This window comes from Phascolarctos cinereus, unplaced genomic scaffold (assembly GCF_003287225.1).
Source record: "Phascolarctos cinereus isolate Bilbo 61053 unplaced genomic scaffold, phaCin_HiC Scaffold_2;HRSCAF=192, whole genome shotgun sequence".
NCBI classification, from domain to species: domain Eukaryota; kingdom Metazoa; phylum Chordata; class Mammalia; order Diprotodontia; family Phascolarctidae; genus Phascolarctos; species Phascolarctos cinereus.
This window is the reverse complement of record NW_027555625.1, coordinates 36,874,062-36,892,876: the sequence shown is the minus strand read 5'-3', so window position 1 is coordinate 36,892,876 and position 18,815 is coordinate 36,874,062. Positions and strand designations below refer to the sequence as shown.

The 18,815-nt window shown below is 40.4% G+C and overlaps 2 protein-coding genes across 4 annotated transcripts in view; one reads left to right on the top strand and one right to left on the bottom strand.

The window, feature by feature from the left end:
- Window positions 1-18,815, top strand: part of LOC110202780 (uncharacterized) — a 283,878-nt gene that overhangs the window by 136,671 nt on the left and 128,392 nt on the right. The gene's annotated exons all lie outside the window — the stretch shown is intronic.
- Window positions 1-18,815, bottom strand: part of LOC110202767 (uncharacterized) — a 96,891-nt gene that overhangs the window by 18,529 nt on the left and 59,547 nt on the right. The window lies entirely within an intron of this gene.

Sequence of the window (18,815 nt, the reverse complement as noted above, 5' to 3'; positions counted from 1 at the left end):
TTTTTTACTTCAGCTGAAGCATAATAGACTCTGCTCTAGGTCCTTACCTTTACTCTGTGTGTATCCCTCTGCTCTCAAGGACCCAATCAGTGGGAGACAACAACAGGCACCCAGCTATATACAAACAAGATATAGGCAGGACAGATTGGAGTTATTCAGCAAAAGGTCAGTTCTAGGATTAAGAGGGATAGGGGGAAAGTTCTTGCTGAATGGAGATGAGATTTTAGGTGGGACCTGAAGGAAGCCTGGGATGCCAGGAGATGAGCAGGAGGAAGGAGAGAGTTCCAGGCATGAGGCAAAACTGGTAGAAATGCTAAGAGTCAGGAAATAGATTGTTGGTATGTTAGAGTAGTGCAGAAAGACTGGAAAGGTATGAGGCAGCCAGGTTAGGAGGAGTTTAAAATACCTAATAGGACTTTATATTTGATTCTGGAATACAAAATCATTTGAATTGATTGAATAGAGAACTGACATGAAGAGACCTTAAATAGAGGAGGATCAATTGAACAGCTGAGAGGGAGAAGGACTGCATCAGGCACAGACTTGTGGCAGGGAGATCCATCAGAAGGCTTTTGCAACAACCTGGGCATGAGGTGATGAGGGCAGGGACCAAGGTGGTAGCATTGTGAGAATACAGAAGGGGGCACAGAAGAAACATGTTAGGTAGAAATGCAAAGACTTAACTGCTGATTAAAGAGGCAGGAGTTAGGGGTTCAGGGTGACACCCAGGTTGTAAGACTGAGTTTCGACCCTACATTGGGCATCCCTAGTGTGGCTTTGTGCAAGAACTTAGACTCCACGAGCCCCTCATTCCTCATCTGTAAAATGAGAAGGTAGAAGTTCATGACCTCTCAGGTCACTTGCAGCTCTAAATCTATAAACTGATAACACCAGCTTGGTGGTGCAGTGGACAGAGCTCTGGACCCAGTGTCATGAAGACCTGACTTCAAATCTGTCCAGAGACATTAACTGTCTGACCTTGGACAAGTCACTTAACCTCTGCCTGCCTCAGTTTCCTCTTCTGTAAAATGGAGATAATAATAGCACCTACTTCATGGGGATCTTATGAGGAAGAAATGAGATAATATTTATGCAGTGCTTAGCAAAATTTAAAATGTTAGGTGACTACTAGTGATTATTACTATTAACTCACAATGATTTTGCTTTCTTGTGGGTTTTTTTTTTGAGAGGCACTGGGGTGAAGTGACTTGCCCAGGGTCATACAGCTAGTAAGTGTCAAGTGTCTGAGGCCACATTTGAACTCAGGTCTTCCTGAAACCAGGGCTAGTGCTGTATCCACTACGCCATCTACTTGCCCCTCTTTGTACTCTTCTTGCAAGAAGAAAGAATAAAGTAGTGGTATGAGCAACTTCTTATATGCAGTCACATGTGATGCGATTCCAAGAGTACTTCTTTGAAATAATCAATTCCCTGACAGCTGAGTCTTTACTTTTGTTTTATTTTTTGGTGATATCTGAATATGTCTTACCTCCACCTGCAAAAGACACACACACACACACACACACACACACACACACACACACAGAGTGTCATACATGGATATACTTCACCCACTCCTTATCCACAGCCTGCTTGGGAACTGTGCATAATAAAATGTACTTGATCAGTCTCCATACCACCTCTCTCTGTTCCATCCCTTCTCTGAGGCAGAATGCTTTCCCTTTACAGACTCAAGCTGCTGCATTCCTCTTCTCTGCCTCTTCCTCCTTTTTCATCTTAAAAATTATGAACTCATCACTGCACAAGCACAAACGTTAGGATTCATAAAGAACACAAAAAGGAGGGTGGGGGATAAAGCCATGAACTCTTATTTCATGCAGTTCCTTTTTTACAGTATTACCTTTAAGAAAGTAGTAATAAAATTATTCACTGTCTCTTCTCGTGTTTTTGTTTTTTATGTATTTCATTTTTAAATGTGTTATTGATACTTTTCTCCTTTTTTTTCTTAATTGCCATCACTTTCTCCAAAGGCACCATCACATAGTGTCTAGAGAGGGGGTCTGAGAGATAGGAAGGCCTGGGTTAAAGTTCAACCTCTGATACAAGTAGCGGGTGCTCCTTGATCTAAGGCACAACACTGAACCACTTGGTCCCACAGGCAACTCTCTAAGGTGAGAAGTTGCAGCTCAACAGAAAATTTGTTCTTCAAATACAAGACTCAAGAGAGACATAAAAAGGTAAATGGGATAGAAAGAAACATGTTGTAAATAAGGGCAAACTGTTTACATCCCTACAAGGGAAAATGACACTTGTAACCCTTGAGAACTGTATTGTTATTATACCATGTTAAAGGGGAATACATAAAGGGGGTTGGTAAAAGTTGACTTTGATGTAATGATAAAAAAAAGAATCTAATCAAGTGAGTTAAATGGATCCTACTAAGTGGATTAATCTGATCTGACTAAGAAAATGTACTGAGAGAAAAGGAAAGGAGGAGTCAGACAAGGGTAAATTGCATTACAGGAAAGGTCACAAAAACCTGTTATAGCAGAGGGAAAGAAGGGAGGGAGATGAGCATTGTTTGAACCTTACTCTCATCAGATTTGGCTGAAGAAGAGAAATCACATAATCAGTTATGTACTAATATTGATAGACTTAACCCTTCTCAGCAATACAAGGATCTAAGACATCTCCAAAGGCCTCACGATGGAAAATGCTGTCCACATGCAAAGAAAGAACTATGGAATTTGAATGCATATGCAAGCATATTGTTTGCTTTTTTTTCTTAGGTAGTGTTTTGTTTCCTCTTTCTGGTGGTTCCTCCTGTTGGATCTAATTCTTACTTACAGCATGACTAATGTGAAAATATGTATAATAGGAATGTATATGTATAACCTATATCACATTGCTTGCCGTCTTGGGGAGGGAGGTGGGGAAGGAGGAGGAGAAAAATTTAGAACTCAGAAGCTAATGGAAGTGATTGTTGATAAATCAAAATAAATTAATTTTAAAAAAAGATAAGAAGTTGCAGGGAAAGTCTTGACCTGCACTGGTAGAGGGTGTTTGTTCATCTGAGAATACCTTATAGCAGTAGAGCTAAAGGTCCAGTCCCTTAGGTGGGAGGATATTCCTAGTCTCTTTCCAGGTACAGTCCTATGTTTAAAGTTACTGCCCCATACACTTGATGAGTAATTTAAAGAGTGCCTATTTAAAGGATAATGCTGATTCTGTGATTTTTGATGTGGTGATTTTAGATACAAACTCCATACAGAACAGGACCTGGCTCCTAGTAAACACTTAATAAATGCCCATTTCTTTTGTTAGCCACATTTTCTCTCTTGGATTTATTGTTTTCTCTGCTTTTTCTCAAATTCCCAGAAAGTTGTTTCTGACTCTTCTTCTCACTCTTTGTCTCCTTGTCCTTTTACTTAAGGAATCAGGAGCCTAGGCTTGCTGTAGGTGACTGGCTTTCAAGAGAGCATGACTTTGCTGAAAAGGCCTGTGGGTGGACTAAGTATTGCTGTCCTGAAGAAACAGTGCACAAATACATTCCCATGGGGAACAATGCTCACTCTGAGAAGGACAATGGATGCTCCGGCTCCATCTGCAGTACTTGTTCCTAGAATAGCCCAGTCTTAATTCAAATCACTTTGTCCCACTAAGTGCATCTTCCTCAGTCTCCTAACTTTGGGCCTCCTCCTCCCAACTGTACTAACCCCATTTGTCTTTCACTTTACATCATCTCTAGTTGTCCTTTTTCATCTTAACCAAGCTGTAGGACAATAAATTAGTTAGCAATATGTGAGAACATAGCTTCTGATGTGAGAATGTAGCTTCTGCACCTGCCTATGTGTCCGTGGTCCAACTGTTGTGACCACAAGTAATAAAAATTGCCTTAGTTATGTCAGAAAAACACAAAGTACTGGGATAGTTCAACACCTTGATACCCCTTCCTTGCCCCTAGTCAATTCTTAGAGGATGGCACTTACTCCTGCTGACTTCCTAGTCCCTCAAGCATGGAAACCTCCAGGGCTTTTCATCTAGGCAGCTCTATGGTACCAGCTTCTGTCCTCCACATCAAGTACATTTCCTTTCCTTCACATGGCTCTGCAGATTTAGGCTTTCGTCTCTTATGAGTTATGGCATGTTCAGACTGAGTCACTTTCAGGGAAGAACCATCTCAGACACCCAGGTAATGTGATACCATAGATGACTCCTGCAATAGTTTGCACATGCTTTATCTTGCATGTGATGTGGGCTGGGGATAGGAACACTGAGTTGAGTCTCTAAGTATTTCAGCTTCTCATTGTCATTTCTACTGGCTTTTAGTTTGGAAATTTAACTCTAACTATAGTAGATCTGACACAGTTTCTTTTTTAAATTCCAATTTGTAGAAATCACCCACTTCAGCACCTTGTGGATCATGAAACTATTGCTTTAGGGGAGGAATGTGGGTATTGGTCCCTACAAGTTTTAGGAACATGGAGTCATTATTCAAGGTGCCTTTCTTCTGTGGATCCTAAAGAAGACACATACAGCACACTTCTGACCCCAGGAATAGTAGCGGCAATGTCATAATCCTTCTTTGCAACATTTCATTTATCTTAGTTGTATTTTAGGAAGATTATTCAGCCAATGTATGCAGGAAGAAATGGAGAGAAGACATGCATGGTGGACAATGGCAGCACCTGCTCACTTCCTCCCTTCTCACTCCACATACATGACCCACTGATAGTAATGTTTGAGATGGAGGAAAAGTGACCACATGCGTAAGGAAAAATCTAACTCCACTCATATATATATAAGCAACAGAGACATCCATTGAAGCTCTGGAAGCAAGATATGAGAGGATAGGGACCACAAAGGGCAAAATGAACATTTGTGCAGATGCGGCATGTTCTTTTTGCCTCTGAACTCCTTAGGATAAAGAGGTAGAAATAAGAGCACTGAGTCAAAGGGTTAGGGCATGAGTTTGTAACCAGATAAAATGAAGACAATGTCACAAAAGGCAAAGTAGATTACTTCAATTCTATGAGAATAAAATGCTTTTGCTCAAACAAAATACATATGTGTAGATTTTTAAAAGGGAGAGAAGCGTAATAGAACATTCATTCTGAAATCAGAGGACCTGACTTCAAATCCTGTCTTTGATACTTTTTTTTTTTTTTAGGCAGTTGGGGTTAAGTGACTTGCCCAGGGTCACACAGCTAGTAAGTGTCAAATGTTTGGTCCGAGGCCAGAATTAAACTCAGGTCCTCCTGACTTCAGGGCCAGTGCTCTATCCACTGTGCCACCTAGCTGCCCCCATCTTTAATACTTGTGTTGTTTTTGACAAGTCATTTGTCCTCTGTGAACTTCAGTTTCTTCAACTGTATGTTTTCTCATTTTTGCCACTATCTTTAAAAAAGAATTCATTATGTTTTATCATTTGTTCTTTGACCAACTCATATTTTAGGATTTATTTATTTAGGCTCCAGTTTGAAAAAGGTACATGTATTATTTCTGCTTTTGTTGCATTTATTTGTGAGGTTTTTAGATCCTAATACGTGTTCACTTTTGGGGGAAGTGCCATGCACAGTTGAGAAATAGGTATAATCCTTTACATTCCTATTCAGTACTCTCCAGAGGTCTATCATATATAAATTTGGTATGATTCTATTCATCTTCTTAACTTTTCTCTTGTTTATCTTACTGTTAGATTTATCTAGGTCTGAAAAGTGTCAATTGATGCCCCCCACACACATAGTTTTACTGTCTATTTCCTCCTGAAACATATTTAACTTTTCCTTTAAGAGATTGGATACTATGCCACATGATGCAGATATGTTCCTATTAATATTATGGTACCTTTTGGCAAAATGTAGTTACCCTGATTATTTCTTTTAATCAGATCTATTTTTATTATTGCTTTGTCTGAAACCATAACTGCCACTTCGTCCTTTTTTTTCCCCACTTCAGCTCAAGCATAATAGATTCCACTCCAGTCTCTTATTTTAGCTCTCTGTGTCTTTGTGTTTCAAGTGTATCTCTTGGGAATATGTTTTTAGATTTTTTTTCTAATCCATTCTGCTATCATTTCTGTTTTATGAGTGAGTTCATCCCATTCAGATTCACAGCTTGCAAGCTATGTGTTTCCCTCTATCCAATAATCTTCTGTTTATTCTTCTGTTTTCACTCTCTCCTTTCCTTAAATGTTAGTTTTGCTTCTGACCACTGCCACCCTCTTATCACCTCTCCCCTTCTTTTTGTCCTTTCTCCTCCAAATTGCCTGTTAGGTAAGACAAATTTCTATATCCAACTGAGTGTGTATCTATCTATCTATCTATCTATCTATCTATCTATCTATCTATCTATCTATATACTCTTTCCTCTTTCAACAAGTTAAGATAAGAGGTTCAATAAATTTCACCATTTCTAATTTTTATCTATAACAACAAAATGTCAAGAATTTCAATAGAATCAGTAGGGGAAAATTGTGAAAGCAATTGAGATTAGAAGGAAAGCAGGAAACTCAGGGAAAAAAAATTATAGTAAGTTTCTGTGATAGAGATCTCACTTCTTATATATACATATCTATATATCTATCTATATTTATCTATCTATCTATCTATCTATCTATATGGAACTGAGTCAAATTTGTAAGACGTGATTCCCTAACTGATAAATGGTCAAAAGATATGAATAGGCAGGTTTCATAAGAAGAAACCAAAGTCATTTTTGCTCATATGAAAAAATGCTTTCACTTCGCCATCTTGGCTCCACCTCTCTGCAAGGAATAGTTACTTGTCAGATTTATGGAGAACTGAAGAATTTATGACCAAACAAGTTAGAAACATTATGAAATGCAAAATGGATAATTTTGGTTATGTTAAATTGAAAAGTTTTTGTGCTGACAAAGCCAATGCAACCAACATTAGGAGGGAAGCAGAAAACTGGGAAAGAATTTTTATAACCAATATCTCTGATAAGGGCCTCATTTCTAAAATATATAGAGAAATATATCGTCAAATTTATAAGAATACAAGTCATTCCCCAACTGATAAATAATCAAAGCATATGAACAGACAGTTTTCAGATGAAGAAATTAAAACTATCTATAGTCATATGAAAAAATGTTCTAAATCATTACTGATTTGAGAAAGGCAAATAAAAACAACTCTGAGGTACCACATCACAACTATCAGATTGGCTAACATGACAAAACAGGAAAATGACAAATGTTGGAGAAGATATGGGAAAATTGGAACACTAATGCATTGTTGGTGGAGTTGTGAACTGATGCAACAATTTTGTTTTTCATTTTCATTTTTATTTTTTTGGCTAGGCAGTGGGATTAAGGGACTTGCACAGGGTCACACAACTAGTAAGTGTTCAGTATCTGAGGCCGGATTTGAACTCAGGTCCTTCTGAATCCAGGGCCGGTGTTCTGTCACTGCTCTACATAGCTGCCCTTTGATGCAACCATTTTGGAGAGCAATTGGGAACTATGCCCAAAGAGTAATACAAATGTGCATATCCTGTGACCCAGCAATAGCACTTCTAGGGCTGTATCCCAAAGAGATCATAAAAGTGGGAAAAAGACCCACATCTACCAAAATATGTATAGTAGCTCTGCCTGTGGTGGCAAAGAAGTAGAAATTGAAGGCATGCCCATCCATTGGTGAATGACTGAACAAGTTGTGGTATATGACTGCAAAGGAATACTGTTGTGCTATAAGAAATAATGAGCAAATGGACTTCAGAAAAACCTGAAAAAACTTGTATGGAGTGATGCTGTGTGAAGTGAGGAGAACCGGGAGAAAGATGTACACAGTAACAGCCATGTTGTGCAGTCACTAACTTTGATAGACAGTTCTTCTCAGCAATGCAAAGATCGAAGACATTTCCCAAAGTCTCATGATGGAAAATGCTATCCATATGCAGAGAAAGAACTATGGAGTTTGAATGCAGATTGAAGCATACTATTTTCTTTCTTTTTTTCTCCTGTTTTGTTTCTTCTTTCTTGTGGTTCCTCTTATGCGTTCTAATTCTTCTTTACAACATGATTAATGTGAAAATATGTTTAATAGGAATGTACATGTAGAGCTTATATTAGATTTCATGCTGTCTTGGGGAAGGAGGTGGAGAGAGAGGGGGAGAAAATTTAAAACTTAGAAGCTTTTGGAAGTGATTTTTGAAAACTAAAATACATAATTTAATTAAAAAAAGAAAAAATGCTCTAACTCACTAATGATTAGAGAAATATAAATTAAAACAACTCAGAGATACTATCTCATACCTATCAGATTGGCTAATATGACGGAAAAGGAAAATGATAAATGTTGGAGAAGATGTGGGAAAATTGGAACTGTGCAACATTGTTAGTGCAGTTGTTAACTGATCTGATCATTCTGAAGAGCAATTTGGAACTGTGGCCAAAGTGCTCTAAAACTGTGCATACCCTCAGATCTGGCTATATGACCACTAGGTTTGTATGCCAAAGAAATTATAAAAAAGGTGAAAGGACATACGTGGACGAAAATATTTATAGCAGCTCTTTTTATGACAGCAAGCAATGAGAAATTTAATTTTGAATTTAATATAGATAAAATTATGTATTTTACATTTTATAATGCTCTCTGTGGCTCATTTGGTCATAAATCCTTCTCTTCTCCATAGTTCTGACAGGTAGACTATTCCTTGCTCCTCTAAATTGTTTACAGTATCACTCTTTATGTCTAAATCATGTACCCATTTTGACCTTATCTTGGAATGCAGTATAAGTTGTCCTATAACTAGGTTTTGCCATATTATTTTCCAGTTTTTGTTGAATAGTGAGTTCTTATCCCAGAGCCTAGTGCTCTATTCTACTGATCCTCCATGCTATTTCTTAGCCTGTACCAGAGAGTTTTGATAGTTACTGCTTTATAATATAGTTTGAGATCTGGTGTTGTCAGGCCACCTTCTTTTGTATTTTTTCTTTCATTCATTCCCTTAATATTCTTGACCTTTTGTTCTTCCAGATGATTTTTTTCTTATTTTTTCTATCTCTTTCAAATAATTTTTGGTAGTTTAATAAGTATGGCACTGAATAAATAAATCAGTTTAGGCTGAATTGTCATTTTTATTATGTTGGCTCAGCCTACTCATGGGCAATTGATATTTTTCCAATTGTTTAGATCTGACTTGGTATAAAAACTGTTTTGTAATTGTGTTCATATGTAGCCTCTGGGTTTCTCTTGGTAGGTAGACTCCCAAATATTTTATATTGTCTTTACTCATTTTAAATGGAATTTCTTTTTCTATGTCTTGCTGCTGGGCTTTGTTGGTCATATATAGATGATCTGTGTGGGTTCAGTGGCCTTTTTTACCTAGCTAAAAAGAAATCAATCTGGGAAGGCAAGACTCTCAGGGTTTCTGGCCAAAATAGAAACAGCTGCATTTAGCAGGTGTGATCTTGAAGAAGATCTAGCAAGGGAGAAAGAGAAGGACAAGTAAAATAGGGAGAGTGAGAACCAGTAGAGTGTGGTATCCTGAAAACCTAGGTAGAAGAGATTATCAAGGTGGAGAAAGTGATTAATGGAGTCAAAAGCTGCAGAGAGATCAAGGAGGATGAAGATTGAGAAGAAGCCCTTTGAGTTGGCAACCAATGTATCATTAATAACTTAATAATTAATAATTATAATATAATATATAATAATAATAATTAATAAGAGCCTTTTTGTGGAATTGTAAGATTGAAAGCTGGATTGTGAGAGGAGAGAGAGTGGAGACACTTATTGTGGTTGGCTTTTTGGAATTTACTGCCAAGAGCAGAAGAGATGCCAACAACAAGATGAAACCTGTTGCCTGAATTCTGATAAAGAAGTAATGAAGTCAGAGTACAGACTGAGACATAACTTTTCTTTAAATGATAAATGGCAGTGTTTGTTTTGCTTGACCACGTATGCTTCCAATGGATTTTGTTTCTCTTGCTTTCTCAATGGAATGTGAAGGGAGTCAATGTGGACGTGAAAATAAAAATTTTAACATAAAAGAGAAAAACAAAGACTATAATGTCATTGTGGCCTAGAAGAGAAACCCCATTTCAAAGAGGCTGCACTGAAATTTTAAAATCATCAGAGCCATTTATTGAATGAAATAACTTGCATTTTTCTTAAACTGCTTGGTATATAGGAAATTTAAGTAAGAAATTTCTTTGAAGGGGCTGCTAGGTGGTGCAGTGGATAGAGCTCTGCGTTGGAGTCAGGAGCACCCGAGTTCAAATTTGATCTCAGACACTTGACAGTAGCTATGTGACCCTAGGCAAATCACTTAACCCAGATTGCCTCACGAAAAAGTTGAAAAAAGGAAAAGAAATTTCTTTGAAACTGATTTAAAACACAAAACAAAAAAGTTTCTGTCTCTAACATAATATAACACATGAATCCCATCCTTATGTCTCTCTCTGGGAGACCATATAGACAATATTCAGTATAGGGTATGCTTCATACAGTTAAGTCTAGGGCTTTCTATGATTTCCCCACGGACAGCCCTGACTATGAAGAACACATGAACATGACAATTTCCCCAAGTACAGTCACAGATCACCACCAGCTGAGGATATAGGAAGAGATGGGGTCCCAGGGGAGGAAATAGTGTCCCAGCCTTAGCCCTTCTGCTGTTTATTGCTGTAGTCTCAGGTAGGAGACTATGACAGGCAAAGGCCATAAATAGCCCTTATTCTGATGGCTCTTTGTGCTTACTGGGTATTTGGTAGAATCTGGAAGGAACCATAGAGGCACATGTGAGGGAAGAATTAAATTACAGTTTTGCCAGATTCCACCCAGTTTTCTCACCATGAGTCAGCATGGTCTAATATTACAAGACTGAACTTGGAATTCTAAGTTGTGACTTCAGTTCCCCAGTTTATTATGATCCTACCAGCCATGGAAGCTTTGGTAGAGCTCTGAAACTTTCTGAGTTGCGGTTTCTATTAAGTATACCACTATTCTTTCAGTCACCTAGGTCTGCTATCTAGGAGTCTTCTGGATTCTTCCCTCTCACTCACCATACCCAATCAGTTGCCACCTTCTCAACTTTATTCACAGCAGTATTCTCCTTTCTAATAGACACCACAGTCACCCAAGTTCCAGCCCCTGATCCCCTCTTTCCTTTTCCATTACAATGTCTTCCTCATCTTCTGCCTCCTGATCCTCCTTCTCTTTCTTCTTCCTTTTTCATCCTTTTTTTCTACTGATCTTTCTCCTCTTTCCCCCCTATTCCTTCTCCTTTTCTTCTCGTTGTCCTCATCTTTCTCTTCCACCTTCTCTTCTGACTTTTCCTTTCCCCCTCCTCAGAATGTTACTTAACTCTTCACTGTTGAAAAAAAACCCATGCCCAACTCCCCAAAGTTCTCTATGTGTTGCCTTCTCTCTATTCACACCAAAATACCTCTGTCCCAGACCTTTCTTGTCTGATTTATTACAACAGCCTTGTATAGGAAGCTAGATGGTGCACTGGATAGAGCCTTGCTTGGTCTTGAAAGATTCTGTGTTCGAATGTTGTTTCAGACACAAAGCTGTGTGACCCTGGGTAAGTCACTTAACGTCTTTCCACCTCAATTTTCTTATCTGTAAAATAGGAATAATAACAGTACTTATCTACCAGGGTTGTGAAGATCAAAGGAGATAATGTTTGAAGAGCCTCAGATACTTATTAGTTGTATTACCCTGGGCAAATCACGTCACTTTTTAAGAATCAGATTCTTCATCTGCAAAAATGAGGGTAGCAATAACATCTACCTCCCAGGGTTGTTGTGAGGATAAAATGAGATGATATTTGTAAAAAAAAACACTTTTTATAAACTTTCTAGCCTGGTATAAATGCTAGCTATCATCATCATTATCATCATCATCACCCAGATTAGGAGTCTCAGATGTTCCAGCTAATAGCCAAGTCATCTGGGCCAAATTATTTACAATCTCTGTACATCAATTTCTGTTTCCCTAAAATGGGGATGAACACACCCATTCTGCTTGCATGAAAGTGTTATTATAAAGCTCAAAGAATATGTTTAAAGTGCTATGCAAACATATGCTTCCTAGTCTTTGTTTTGAAGGTTAGAACTAGCTATGAGCATGACTTTATTTAAACCACTTTTGCATTGCAAGTCTTTACTTTCCTTATTAATAGACTGAGCAGGTTGGAGCAGAGGTTGTGTAAGGTGCCTCCTATCCCTAAACGTTATTCTATCATGCTGTAATGATGAATTATTTTACTAATTTAACAATGAAGATTATTCTGTTTCTTTGAAAAGAAACCATGAAAATGGGTTTCAATACCACCCACCTCATGAGAGGGAGATGTGTCACTGAAGCTGAGTGTTCCTCCCTGATCTGACTGGGGACACCTAAGGAGAAACTGCTCATGTCCTAAGCCCTGAAGTATATTGGCTCTCAAGCTGGAAGCCCCTGAACTTTCTCTCACAGGCCATCTGCTTTGCATGTCCCCTCCCTCCAATCCCTGAAGAGCCCTTATTCAGTGGAACCTATGACTCCCCACCCCTGAGATCAGCACTGGACAGAGCATAGCATGCAGATGGTGTCACTGGCTCAATTCCTGGGCCTCCTGCTACTCTGCCTCCCAGGTGGGAAGTGGCACATGCAGAGGGGCCATGGGAAAATAAGCATACTTCCATTATTATTTTAAACAATGATAATAAATATCATTAGCTTTCATATATCATTTTAAGGTTCATAAAGTCTTAAGTCTGTTATCTTATACATTGGCAACACTGAAATATCCATATGAAATAGAGGCTATGACACTCAAAGGTGAATAATGCCATGGCAGCTGTTTGTGTGAGTAATTCAATGGGTTTAATCTGGTTAAATGGTTAAAAAAAGTCTCTAAATGAAGATGCCAACATGGTCATAGTAGAACCCAGATTTCAGCCTCCTTGATCATATCTTCTGGGGAGAGAGCTACTATAAAGGAATATCCACACATGAGCCATCTCCTGACACATTGACATCTCATTCCCCAGGCAGTCTAATTTGCACAGGAAGCACAGTGACTTTGTCTTTTATAACCACCCTAGCTCACTATTATCTCTGGTGTATGTGGGGTCCTCAGGAGAGCCCCTGAAGGATCCTTCTCGACCTTTGAAATCCCTGATCCTTCAGTGGGAGAAAGCAAAAACTATGATGAACTGTAATATTATCAGTCAACTAATAAACATGTATTAAGCACCTTTGATATGCCAGGCACTGTTCTAAATACTGAAGATATAAAAAAAGGCAAAAGACTGTGGCTCCTGTCAAGGAACTCACAGTCAAATAGAAGAGATAGAACGCAAATAATTATGTCCCAAACAGCCATATCCAGGTAAACTGGGGATTATTAAAGGGTGGGATTTTGGTGGATACTTGAAGGAAGCCAGGAGGCAGAGATGAGGAGGGACAGCCATGGGAAATGACAAGAGTTGAGAGATGAAGTGTCACCTTCCTGAAAGAGCAAAGAGGCTAATGTCACTGAATTAGAGAGTATGGGTGAGTAAGGTGTAAAAAGACTGGATGTGTGTGTGTGTGTGATCGTTTTGGTGGTGGTAGTAGTGGTGTTCGTGGTGGTAGGTTATAAAGGGCTTTGAACATCAAACAGAGGACTTTATATTTGACCCTGGATGTGATAGGAAGCCACTGTAGTTTACTGAATGGGAGACTGACAGTATCAGACCAGCAGTTTAGAAAGATCTCTTTGGCCGTTGAGTGAAAGATGGAATGGAGTAGAGAGAGACTTATGTCAGGGAGATTAGCTGAGAAAGCTAAAGCAACTCCATTTTGTCTGCAGTTCTTCTATCTCTCCCCTGACCGTGTGTGCCCCCACCTACCCTGTCTGTGACCTTCTTGACTACTGCAATAGCAGGACAGTCCTTACTGTTAGGGCAGGTTACAAAAGATAGCTAACCTGAAGAAGACCTTTCTTGTTACTAGCCCAGCAACAGACCTGTCAAATCAAGATACCACCTGCCCTATTTCTGACCAAGCCTGCAGCAACAGCTTTGCCCAATCCTAAGGTGCCATATACCCAATTCACCTTACACTTAAACTGAAGCCTGTGTAAACTTTGTCCTTTCATTCTTTCAAGGAGTCTCTGGCCAACCAGGTGGGGCTCTCTTGCTGGTGCACTCACTAAACCCTTATTTTTCTTAAAATTTGGGAGCTTGGGGTTTGGGTTTCGGTTTGGTTCTGGTTTGTTCCAGCAATGACAGTTTCACCCACAAGATCAACAATCTACTGTCATCATTCAGTAATGAGGTAATGATGATTTGCCCCAGGTTGGTGCCAGTGTCATCAGAGAGAAAGAGAAATATATGACAGATGGTATGAAAGTAAAATCAACAAGCTGTCACAACAGATGGGATATAGGGGATGGGAAAGAGCAAAGAGTCAAGGATGAAACATTTAGGTTTAAATCTGGGTGATCCCCTGCAGGTCCCCTGGACAGTAATCAAGAAGTCAGAAAGAGGTGAGAGTCTAGAGAAAGGGGAGATTGTGATTTCAGTTTTAGAATTGTTGAGGTCAAAGTGTCTAGGGGACATTGAATGTCAACTACGCCATAAGAGATGTGAGCCTGGAGGATAAGCAAAGAGGCTATGGCTGGATAAGTATTTTGAGAATCACATGATACAGATCACAATTGAATGCACAGGACATAATGAAATCATCAAGTGAATCATATAGGGGGAGAAGGGGACCAAACTAGCAGGTGTTCCATTGATGAAAATCCCAGCAAATGGATTTATTTACCAGTCACGTAGCCAGGAGAACTAGGAGAGAGTACTGTCACAAAAACTTAAAGAGGACAGTCTGTTAACCAGAGTTCTTTGTCCACTGCCTGCCCAGCACCGGAACACTTGCCTCAGTCCATGTGCGGTGTCTGGGCAGAGGAGGAGCGTGGCAGTGGTGGTCCCTGCCCCTGCACACAGGCAGGTTTCAGGGCTATTCCTACAGTCGAGCCGCCAATATAGTGACTTGCTCTCTCTGACACTGGAGAGCACTAAGGACCGTGTCCTTTGTGTCTTGAATCTATGTGATAAGATTGATCTAGAAAACTTTCAGTATCTCCACACTTCGTGTAAGACCTGGGCTTGGATAGTTTGGACCAAGTAGAAATGATCATTTGATATTATAATATTTGACATTATAATATAAATCCTTTGGAGGATGTCTCCTGTTTTCATAATCATCAGATTTTACTGTTTGAGGAAGAGGGAGATGGACTGGATCAGGTACAGGGTTATGGCAGGAGATGTATCAGAAGGCTTTTTTTTAGTTTTTTTGGTGAGGGCAATTGGGGTTAAGTGACTTGCCCAGGGTCACACAGTGTGTTATATGTCTGACGCTGGATTTCAACTCAGGTTCTTCTGACTCTAGGGCCAGTGCTCTTGTCCAGTGCACCACCTAGCTGCCCCCGTGAGAAGGCTGTTGCAATAACCTGGGCATGAGGTGATGAGGGAGGTGATCAGGGTGATAGCATTGTCAGAAGAGAGAAGGGGACACATAACAAAGGTGTTAGGTAGAAATGCAAAGACTTCACTGCTGATTAAAGAGGCAGGAGTTAGGGGTTCAGAGTGACACCCAGGGTGGAAGCCTGAGTTTGGACCCTACATTGGGCATCACTAGTGTGGCTTTGTGCAAGAACTTAGACTCCATGAGCCCCTGATTCCTCATCTGTAAAATGACAAGGTAGAAGTTCATGACCTCTCAGGTCACTTGCAGCTCTAAATCTCTGAACTGATAACACCAGCTTGGTGGTGCAGTGGACAGAGCTCTGGACCCAGTGTCATGAAGACCTGATTTCAAATCTGGTCAGAGACATCAACTGTCTGACCTTGGACAAGTCACTTCACCTCTGCCTCAACTTCCTCTTCTCTAAAATGGAGATAATAATAGCACCTACATCATGGGGTTCTTAGGAGGAACAAATGAGATACTGCTTCTGCAGTGCTTAGCAAAATTTAAAATGTTAGGTAAATACTAGTGATTATTACTAGTATTCACAATGATTTTCCTTGGTAGTCTTTTTTTTTTTTGAGAGGCAGTGGGGTAAAATGACTTGCCCAGGGTCACGCAGCTAGTAAGTGTCAAGTGTCTGAGGCCAGATGTAAATTCAGGTCTTCCTGAATCCAGGGCTGGTGCTGTACCCAGTACACCATCTACTTGCCCCTCTTTGTAGTATTCTTGCAAGAAGAAAGAATAAAGTAGTGGTATGAGCAACTTCTTACTTACAGACACAGGTGATGACCTTCCAAGGGTACTTCTTTGAAATAATCAATTCCCTGACAGCTAAGTCTTTACTTTTGTTTCATTTTTTGCTTATATCTGAATGTGTCTTACCTCCACCTGTAAAAGGCATGCATACACACACACACACACACACACACACACACACACACTCATACGTGAATATATGTCACCCATTCCTTAGCCACAGCTTGGCTGGGAACTGTGCATAATAAAATGTATGTGATCCGTCTCCACAGCACCTCTCTCTGTTCCATCCCTTCTCTGAGGCAGATTGCTTTTCTTTACAGACTAGAGCTGCTGCATTCATCTTCTCTGTCTCTTCCTCCTTTTTAAAAATTATGAACTCATTACTCCACAAGTACAAACATTGTGATTCATAAAGAATACAAAAAAGAGGGTGGTGGATAAAGCCATAAACTTATTCCATGCAGTTTTTTTACACAATTACATTTAAGAAGATGATAATAAAATTATTCACTGTCCTCTTCTCATGTTTTTGCGGTTTTATGTATTTCATTTTTAAATATGTTATTGATACTCCGTTCTTTTTTTTTCTTAATTGCTATCACTTTCTCCAAAGGCAGCAGAGGGGTCTAAAAGATAGGAAGGCCTGGGTTCAAGTTTAACCTCTGATACATACCTGCTCTTTGATCTAAGGCACAACATTGAACCACTTGGTCCCACAAGTAACTGTCCTTCCTCCTGCTCATCTGCTGGCATCCCAGGCTTCCTAGAGGTCCCACGTAAAATCTCATCTCCATTCAGGAAGAACTTTCCCCCTATTCACCTTTAATCCCAGAAGTCACCTTTTGCGGATTAACTCCAATTTGTCCTGCCTATATACTGTTTGTACATAGCTGGATGCTGTTGTTGTCTCCCACTGACTGGGTCCTTGAGTGGAGAGGTTGATTTTCCCTGTCTTTGTACCTGCACCATTTAGCACAGTGCCTGGCACACAGAAGGTGCTTAAAAATGCTTGGTGACTTACCCTGAATGACTGTGAAAGAATGAGGACATGGATGCAAGGTCAGTTGTTGTTCAGTCATTTCCCGTCGTGTGTGACTCTTTTGTGACCCCGTTTAAGGTATTCTTGGCTGGGATACTGGAGTGGTTGGCCATTTCTTCCTCCATCTCATTTCATGGATAAAAAAAATGAAGCAGACCAAGTTCTGTGACTTGCCCAGGGTCACACAGTCAATAAGTGTCTGAGACCAGATTGAAACTCAAGAAAAGGATTCATCCTGACTTCGGGCTATGCCATCTACATGCCTGATTTACCTGAAGAGTGTAAGGCTTGGATCAAAATAAGCCAGCATTTGTCATTTTTAGTAAAACCCACAGTTTGGCTTCTCCAATGTACACATGAGGGATAGAATGAAGAATTCTGGATGTATGTGCAATATTAATATTACTTGGTTATGTCTCTCCTACATTCCCTCAAATCTGTATATTGGGGTTATTCTCAGCTCTCTGCCCTGCCTTTGTTGGGAGAATATAATGTGTGAGTGATGTGGGGCTTCGGAGGAAGGAGGCGGTGGGGGTGGGGGCAACAGAGCTCAGTCCTGACAAGACAGCAGTCCCTGCTCTGACCTAAGGTTAAAGCAGCTGTGCTCTGAGCTGAGGCAGCCAAATGTCACCAGGTGGTTTTTGTTCAGGGCTGGATCACTGTGACAGCCCAGCTGTAATGATGTTCATAGCAATGCAGTCCAGCATCTTCACCCTGTACAGTGATGACTGGGAGAGTATAGTCTGTCCCAGACCCACTGCCACTGAACCAGGCGGGGACTCCAGAATGCAGGATGGCAGCACCACAGATAAGGAGCTTGGGAGGCTGTCTTGGTGGCTGATAGTAGCAGGCTAAATTATTGCTTGTCAATATTGTCTTGTTAAGATTTTCTTAGACACCCTGTTTTCCAGCGCTAAGGCGAAGCAAGTAAGCTGTGTTCTGAGCTTGGCATAACAACGATCCGCTGTCTTCACCATCCGGGTGATCTCACCCCCTGGCAAAATCATATATTTATGACATTGCTTTGACCAGGTACCCTCTGACCTCAGAAAAGCACCAGACAGGTACCCACATTCTGGTGATGAAGTCCTCTTATGAATCAAACTTGTCACATTGCTACTGTTACCTCTCCCAGACCTGAGCTGAAATCCAAGTTCAAGCACTTGATAGCTGTGGGACCCTGGGCAAGTCACTTCACCCTAGTTTCCACATTTGTAAAATAATGTCTTTAACAGCACCTGTTTCCCAGGGATATTTTGAAGACCGGATGAGATAGTCATTATAAGGCCTCAGCGGGGCTTGGAACACAGTAAGCACCAAGTAAATGTTTGCTCTGAGTTTTATTGAGCCCATCTAGCAGACGCCTGGCATTCCTCAGACCCAGACAAATGCTCTCCACGTCTCCTGGTTTCCCTCGGGTCAGAGGAAACAGACACAAAGCCAGCACGGCCTTGTCCTGGCCGGCGCCCCCTTGACCTCTCCTGCTGCCCCGGGCCCACTCGTGTCCTGCTCTCCTGGATGCCCCAGGGGGCTGAGCGAGCACTCCCGCCAAACTGCCCCAGCCCCTAGTCTCCCTCCTC